This window comes from Eptatretus burgeri, chromosome 13 (assembly GCF_056783735.1).
Source record: "Eptatretus burgeri isolate ZD-2024b chromosome 13, Ebu_testis_v1, whole genome shotgun sequence".
Taxonomy (NCBI): domain Eukaryota; kingdom Metazoa; phylum Chordata; class Myxini; order Myxiniformes; family Myxinidae; genus Eptatretus; species Eptatretus burgeri.
In genome coordinates this window covers 16546849-16555911 of record NC_140973.1, presented here as the reverse complement: position 1 = coordinate 16555911, position 9063 = coordinate 16546849, and positions in this window count along the sequence as shown.

The window sequence follows — 9063 nt, the reverse complement described above, 5'->3', positions numbered from 1 at the left end:
TCAGGACCCTAAGTTCCCAAGCCAGCCACCCTCACCACTAAGCTAACATCAGGCTTTGTAAGAAGATAACTGACGAAGGGGCAAGGTCTTTCTTTGTGACACTGTTTTTGCTTTGTAAATGCTGCTTCTTTCAAATCTTTTATAAACTGTTTCCAACCTGCCCGATCGTCTTTCTCCATTGGTTAGACCGAGTGTGGAAATAGTGGATGGGAGTTCTGCCTCAGTTTCGTTATGGTTTGTATTTACTATTAGCCAACGTCTCACTGGCGGTCTCGCTCAGCTATTCTGATTAACAGGAGTGGGGCATTGATAGCGCAGGCCTTATCGGGGGGGAAGAGGGGGGGGGGTTAATTTGCCAGGAAGGTAACACAGGATTTGGATGCGAGGAATCTACCTAAATTAATTTTCTCAGACTGCGTCTGTGGTTTCTTACCAACCCGTCGTTCCATGGAGTTATCTGCTGCTCGTCGGCTTCAGGGTCATAGGTTGGGAAGTGTGTCCGAGAAGCCCTCTCGCGACCCGGATCGGTGGAACCCATAACAGTATTTTCAGAAACCCCCGATAAGTTGAGTCTTTGGATATCCCTTGACATCAGGTTAGAACAATGGAGAGAATCAATGAAATGTTGATCAAGGTATTTTAACTGCCATGGGAAGTAAGAATGTCACGATTTAGTACGAGTCAAAACCTGGAAGCGATCACAGCTTGGAGAAATCTGCAACCTTGAACTTTGGGTGTGATATCATGAGTGCTTAATCACCCTTGACTGTTCACACCTGCCACCGTCGACACTTTCACCAAACTATGCCAACTATCTGCGCTCCAGGCTGTATAAGGACTGAGAAATCGGATCCAAAATATTCATTCTTTTCTCGACCATGGGGTAAACGGAGCTCAATCAAAGTCTGATTGTCTGCATTGAAACTGCTCCACGCTCTGGAAAAGTCGGCCCTTATGTGTAAACATCACTTCAGGGAGAGATTTCTGTTTGTTGACCCCAAGTATGTAATAGCACCACATTTATATCCGAAAACCAAGTTGACCCTGACGGTTGATGCATACCCATCCATGTTTGAGCACATGGCTTGTGCACCACCGTGAGAGGTTTCAGAAAATCGGGAAAGAAAACATGTTGGGTCGAGGTAATCATAACACATGCATACTCGTACACAGTACAGGACTGTATATAAAAGATTGACAACATGATGTTGCATATTTTGTCCACAAGTGGTGTCTCATAAAGGAGCAAAGTCACAGAGAGAAGACAACGCACCGACAGTGGGGAAACCCGTGAAATCAACAAGGGGATGAGTGAACCACAGCAACCTGCATTTGATTAGATGTAAAGGTGAGGAGGAGGAGGAGGAGGATATATTTATTATATAAGTAAATTGTAAATATGTCTTCATTTACTGTGTTTCCTTGTTTGTCGTTGGCCATTGATATTGGCATTTGATGGATGTGAGGTATTCACAAGATCAACTAGAGGGGGAGCACCCAGTAGAGTGCAAAACCTCCGCCGCCAATACTGCTAGGTCACTCAAGTGAACCTGATATCCTATTCATTCAATTTGACATCAACAGTGCTCACAGAGTTATAGTTTGCAACTTTCCCTTTTACTTTTAACTTTTACATACTCAATTCATTCATCATAACTAGATTCCTTGAGACAGAAATTGATTTTACGTGGGTATATCCACCTGAAGTTCCAAAATCAGCCGCAATTATAATTTTGGCATGTTTTTTTGTTGGAAATCACTTATATCATGTAGAAATGCAAAAAAAAAATCGAAATTTTGTTGAAAAAAAAGTTGCAAAAATATTTTTTTCTCTAACAATTTTTTTTTGGGGGGGAGGGGTTGGAAATCACTTAAAACATGTAGAAATGCAAAAAAAAAAAATTCAAATATTTTTTCAAAATGGCCACCATAGCGGCCATATTGGATTTTGGACCAAGTCCAAAATCTAATGGCATGATCCTTGGACCAGACCTAATCCCCCCACCAAGTTTCGTCGAAATCCGTCGAGGAGTTTTTCCGTAATACTGTTCACAAACAAACAAACAGACAAACAGAAAGGGGTGAAAACAGTAACCACCGATCTTCGATGGCGGAGGTTAACGAGAGGGGGAGCACTCGGGAGAGTGCAAAACCTCCGCCGCCAATACTGTTGGTCACTCAAGTGAACCTTATATCTTATTCATCTATCTATAATTCCAGCAATCTGTGTGTGTGTGTGTGTGTGTGTGTGTGTGTGTGTGTGTGTGTGTGTGTGTGTGTGTGTGTGTGTGTGTGTGTGTGTGTGTGTGTGTGTGTGTGACCGCTGTTTCTCGATAACCTCTGGTCCGATCTAATTGAAACTTGCCAGGTATATTGCTGGGGACCTGAGGATGTGCCTTTTCAAGGTTTGATATTAATCGGACAAGTGCTTCCCAAGTTATGGCCATTTATTTACCAAACCAATGGGAAGACACGTTGTTGCGTGGGTGTGGCCGATGGGGAAGGGAAGCACAGCCACGTTCCCCATTACGGGTTACAACGTACGGGCTTCCGGAGAGTGATGACTTCGTGTATTCTAATAATTTCTCGATTTCTTATGCACATTTATAGATAAACACTGAAATGAAGACGAGAGAAGAACCTTCAGAGTTTAGGCTTTATTCCATTTGATTGAAGCCGCTTCTACGGGCACACCAGGAAATACAAACGCAGCATGGAGTACAAGCAGTAAGGTACACATGCGCAACTAATCACCGCAAAATAAATCAGTATTATATATCAATCAGTGTTCTCACCATTCAATGAGCACCAAGTGAGCCGGCGACATACAACGGCAATGCCCCAGGGACAAAACCCCGCGGCCGAGCCGAACCTCAGCTTTATCTCTTCTGTGCTCGAGCCGGGCATCACGTGGTCACACGTCACGACCTTCCATTCACCACATTCTCCCCGTCTTTAAAATGTAACTAGAGGCCCAGCTAACGCACCAGGATTACTTCAGCGCTACAGGAGTATACATTTCAAGCAATGCGAACTATCTAAACTACAGAAGCATACATTCCAAGCAGTGAGGATTATTTGGAGTTGTAGGAGCATGGTAATGAGCATCGATATATTATGTAACGGGCATATAGGGGCATGAGCATCGAGGATGCCGATAATCCCCTTTACAGATTGAGTCGGCGAGGGGGTATTATTCGCCGGCCTCTCCGGGAGTAGATGGCGGTTTCACTTGAGGGAGGCTTCCGATCCTTTTGGTGAGCCTCGACTCGAGCCGGAGATGACTCCCCGATCGCCCCCGGGTGGAACGCGGTAGCTCCGCCGTCACCCTTCTCGGGTGGAGTCCCTGGGGGGGAAACACCTGGGGAGGGAATGTCAGAGGGAGGTGTGCCTGAGGGTGGTGTGCCGGCGGGGGGAGTGCCTGAGGGAGCCAAATGACGAACCGACACAGTGGTCTCCCTGCCATCCGGGAGCCTGACATGAGCGTATTCTGGATTAGTATCGATGAGTTCGACCTCTTCCACCATGGGTTCATACTTGCTTTGTCGTACCGGGCGTTTCATGAACACTGTTCCGGGATGGGTTAGCCAGTCGGGCACCGATTGGCCGTCAACATAACGTCGTTGGTAAGTAAACATTCGGTCGTGAGGAGTCGCATTGGTGGATGTGCAGAGCAGAGAGCGTATGGAATTCAGAGCGTCGAGAAGGGTAACCTCCCACCGCTCGGGCCCCAGTCCTCTTGATTTCAACGCCAGAGTTACGGCTTTCCAAAAAGCCTGGTGTTGGCGTAGTGGTTAGGGCAGCGGCTTGGGATCCAAAAGGTCCTGAGTTCAAGCCCCGTTGGGCCACTGAATTAATAGACCAGGGGGTTGACTCAGCCTGTCATCCTTCCGAGGTCGGTGAAGTGAGTACCAGTGTACTGGGCCGGTGTATACCCCGGTTAGAATAGGTGTACCAAATCCCTGTGTCGTAAGAGGCGACCAGGGTTGCGTCAGGAAGGGCATCCGGCGTAAAACATGTGCCAAATCACGATGCGGATCATAGGGATGATCCGCTGTGGCGACCCCTAACGGGAGCAGCTGAAAGAAGAAGAAGGAGGAGTTACGGCTTTCCAAATAACTCCATTATAACGTTCCACCTGCCCATTACCCTGTGGGTTGTAACCCATCGTTCAACTAGTTGCGATGCCGTGCTCTAATAGGAATTGTTTTAGCCCGGCCGACATGAAACACGGCCCTCTGTCTGAATGTATGTACGAAGGTTTCCCAAACATAGCGAAGAGTTCAGACAGACATTTCACGACAGTGCCCGAGGTCATATCCGAGCACGGAAACGCGAAAGGGAACCTTGAATACTCATCAACAACAGTGAATATGTATCTGTTGTCTGTCTCGGTCGGCAGGGGCCCTTTGAAGTCAATGTTTAGTCTCTCGAAGGGAGAAGTGGCCTTGATCAGTCTGCCAGAAGCCGAACCATAGAATCTGGGTTTTAGTTCAGCACAAACAGGGCATGAAGCATTCATTTGTTTAATATCTTCAATAGAATAGGGCAGGTTCTGTCTGCGTACGAAATGTGCCATTCTGGTTACCCCGGGGTGGCACAGAGACACATGGAGGTCTTGCAAAGCCCGACCGATAGCGGCCGAGCAGTAGACCCGCGAGAAGGTGTCTGCAGCAGGGTTTTCCCTCCCGGGCCGGTAAACAATGTCGTAACTGTAGCAGGCTAGGTCTATCCGCCATCTCATAATTTTTTCATTCTTAATTTTCCCGTTATTTTTCCCATCAAACATGAATGCCACGGATCGTTGGTCCGTAACGAGCGTGAAGTGGTTTCCCAGTAAATAATGTCTCCATTTGCGCAGCGCTTCGACGATGGCGTACGCTTCCTTCTCTATCGCTGAGTGTCTCTGCTCGCTTCCAGAGAGAGTTCTCGAGAAGAACGCGACGGGTCTCCCAGACTGATTAAGCGTAGCAGCTATCACGTGATCTGAAGCGTCGGTCTCCACCACAAAGGGCACCGAGCTATCGATCGATAAAACCACGGAATTACTGATATCGTCTTTGAGGTTGTGGAAGGCTGTCACAACAGCGGCATCTGGTGGAAAGTTTTTGCAATGCACTAGGGGATGTATTTTCTCGGAGTATTGCGAAATCCATCTCGCATAGTAAGCAAACATGCCGATCACCCGGCGCATCGTCTGCAGGTCCTGAGGTGGGGGTAGCTCACGAAGTGGGCGCAATCGTTCAGGATCAGGCTTAATTGTGCCGTCGGCTATCGTGTAGCCGAGAAGGTCAATTGACCTTGCCGAGAATACGCATTTCTCGTAGTTGAGAGTCAGATTATATTTTCTAGCAATGCTCAAGAATCTGTCCAGATTCATATCAGGTTCCCCCTGATCCCTACCGCACACTGTGACATTGTCCACGTAAACAAAAGTGTCTTTGAGGTTTTCATCTGAGATGATGTCGTCCATAACCCGTTGGAAGAAAGCTACCCCATTCGTGACACCGAAAGGTATTCTCCTGAATTGGTAGAGGCGCCTACCTGCCTGGAATGCGGTGTAAGGTTTGTCTTCCTCTCGGATGGGAATTTGGTGATAGGCGCTTCGCAAGTCGATGGTGCTGAATATCTTATAATTGGCCACGCGTTCGACCATCTCGTCTATGCGCGGCAGGGGGTAGGCATCGAGTTGGGTAAAGCGATTGACCGTTTGGGAATAATCGACAACCATTCGTTTCTTATGGTTCTGACTGCTGGTTACTAACACCTGTGCGCGCCATGGCGAATCGCTCGGTTCTATAATTCCTTCTTCCAGTAATCGCTTGGTTTCTGAAGTGATGAAATTCATGTCAGCAGTGGTATATCGCCGCGATTTGATCGCTATCGGTTTGCAGACCGGCGACAAGTTAGCGAACAGCTGGGGGGACGTTACCTCGGCGGTGGTCAAAGCATTTAAAATTAGACGAGGTTTGCTTCCTCCAAAGGGTATTTCGACGCTCGTGTGCTGCTTGAGGACATTATGACCCAGAATTACGTCTGCGCACAAATCACGAAGCACCAGTACCCTTACGTCCCGATGCGTGTACCCTTTTACGTCCAATTCGACTTTGCAGTACCCTCGTACGCGGGACTGTAGTGAGGTGGCGGCCATGCATACCGTATTGTCTGTCGGGTGGATTATCCATTTCCTGCCCTTCACTAGCGAGCTGTTGACGAAACTTTCAGAGCTACCGGTATCAATCAGTGCCTCAGCCATATGCCCGTTAATTCGTACGTTGATGATAGCCTTGGAGACATTCCCCGGGGAGGCTGCAGTTAATTTATTTTGCAAGTAGAGAGCCGCAGAAGTGGGTTTATTTCTCCTTAGAGTAGATTTACATACCCTGGCATAATGCCCTTTCTTGTCACAATTCATGCATGTGGCATCTCTGGCGGAGCATTTTTGGCGGGGGTGCCTTTTGTACCCACAAAAGAAGCATTTACCAACCGGAGTAGCAGCTGAGGAGTTTGACGTGGCCTGTGTACCCGGCTCCTCGGGTGTTTCTCCATCCCCTGTGTCTGGCTGTGTCTGTGCCAGTGGGGTTCCTTGAGTTCCCATCGTAGCAGCGTTCATTAGCAGCATCGGTGTCCCAAATGACTCAGATTGCTGCTGTGCCGTATCCATCGCTCGAGCCTGATCGACTACCTTGTCAAGAGTGGGTTGCGCTTTCTCTAGTAAGCGTTGCCGTATGTGGGCTGATCTGAGTCCTTGGATGAATGCCTCCCGTGTCGCTTCCTTTCGGTGTTCCTCGGCGCTTACGGCCCGGAAGCTGCAGTCTTTTCCCAGCTGATTCAGAGCTTGCAGGAACTGATCGATTGTCTCCCCGGCAGCTTGCCTGCGTGTGTTGAGAAGACGTCGTATGTATACCTCGTTCTTGCGCTTCACGTAGAGCGCCTGCAGCACGTCGATCGCTGCTTCGTAAGTGTCGCACTCCGAGAAGAGCCTGTACACGCTGGGCGAGACATGATTCACGAGGGCGGCAAATTTGTCAGCTCCCTCCGCGATGATGGTCAGATAGTGTGAGAAGGAACAGAACCAATGCGATCATTTCATTTCTGCGTCAGTCGCGTTTGGGTCTGCGTCGAACCTCTCTGGTTTGTAGATCTTGTCCATCGTTGGTTGAGAGAGCCGAGAAAACCAAATGGAATAAATTGAAATGAAGACGAGAGAAGAACCTTCAGAGTTTAGGCTTTATTCCATTTGATTGAAGCCGCTTCTACGGGCACACCAGGAAATACAAACGCAGCATGGAGTACAAGCAGTAAGGTACACACGCGCAACTAATCACCGCAAAATAAATCAGTATTATATATCAATCAGTGTTCTCACCATTCAATGAGCACCAAGTGAGCCGGCGACATACAACGGCAATGCCCCAGGGACAAAACCCCGCGGCCGAGCCGAACCTCAGCTTTATCTCTTCTGTGCTCGAGCCGGGTGGGACCTGAGGATGTGCCTTTTCAAGGTTTGATATTAATCGGACAAGTGCTTCCCAAGTTATGGCCATTTATTTACCAAACCAATGGGAAGACACGTTGTTGCGTGGGTGTGGCCGATGGGGGAAGGGAAGCACAGCCACGTTCCCCATTACGGGTTACAACGTACGGGCTTCCGGAGAGTGATGACTTCGTGTATTCTAATAATTTCTCGATTTCTTATGCGCATTTATAGATAAACACAATGGCCCAAGTTATGATCGTTTTCATATTAGACGGTGTATAAATTTCGGGAACATCAGAGTGCTGGTATGCTCAAAACCAGGAAGTAAATTTTTTCTCTCTCTTCTCTTTTTGTTTTTCCTTGCCACGACATTGCGAAAAGGTAAAATACGCTGGCGCTAATTGAATAATTGGGTATTAAAAATAAATTGCGAATAATCGTAACTGCGAATAATATCGAACTTCCGGGTCACGCACGTACGGGCATGTGAGAGCGAAGAAACGGCCAATGTGGTTTATTTATTTATTATTATTATGATTATTATTTTTTTTTTTACAGGCACGTACTAGTTAAATATGATGTCAACAGTGCTGACAGTTATAGTTCTTTTCTCCAACATTTTTTTTTGGGGGGGGGGGGGTTTGGAAATCACTTCAAACATGTAGAAATGCAAAAAAAAAAAGAAATCGAAATTTTGTTGAAAAAAAAGTTGCAAATTTTTTTTTTTCTCTAACAATTATTTTTTTTTGGGGGGGGGGGGGGGTTGGAAATCACTTAAAACATGTAGAAATGCAAAATAAAACATTTTTTTTTTTCTCTAACAATTTTTGGGGGAGGGGGTTGGAAATCACTTAAAACATGTAGAAATGCAAAAAAAAAAAAAAAAAATTTCTTTTTTTTGTGGGGGTTGGATAAAAGGTGGTTTTAAGAATCGCTTAAAACATGTAGAAATGCAAAAAAAAAAAAATTTTTTTTATCTAAATTTTTTTTGGGGGGAGTAATTTTTTTGGGGGTTCGAAATCACTGAAAACTTGTAGAAATTCAAAAAAAAAAATTCTCTTTTTTTGGGGGGGGAGGGTAACAATTTTTTTTTTGGGGGGGTTGGAAATCACTTAAAACATGCAGAAATGCAAAAAAAAAAATTCTTTTTTTGGGGGCGGGGGGACCAAGTCCAAAATTTAATGGCATGATCCTTGGACCAGACCTAACCCCACCACCAAGTTTCGTCGAAATCCGTCGAGGAGTTTTTCCGTAATACTGTTCACAAACAAACAAACAAACAGAAAGGGGTGAAAACAGTAACCTCCATCCATCTTCGAAGATGGTGGAGGTTAATAATGTTAATTACCTCCACCACCAAAGGTGAAGGAGGTAATGTTTTCACTCCTTTGTCTGTTTATGTTATGGTGTTAAATACCATGTGTTGCGGTGCTAGATACTTCCTGAATGTGTTGTTTAAGTTCATCAACAAGGTTGTTCTACAACCTTAGCTTTGATGTGCCCCCAGTTATAACCGTGTCCTGGGACTTATGACACCCTTACCGATTTGGCACTGGATTTTGAAGAGGACCCTTCTTCAAGGC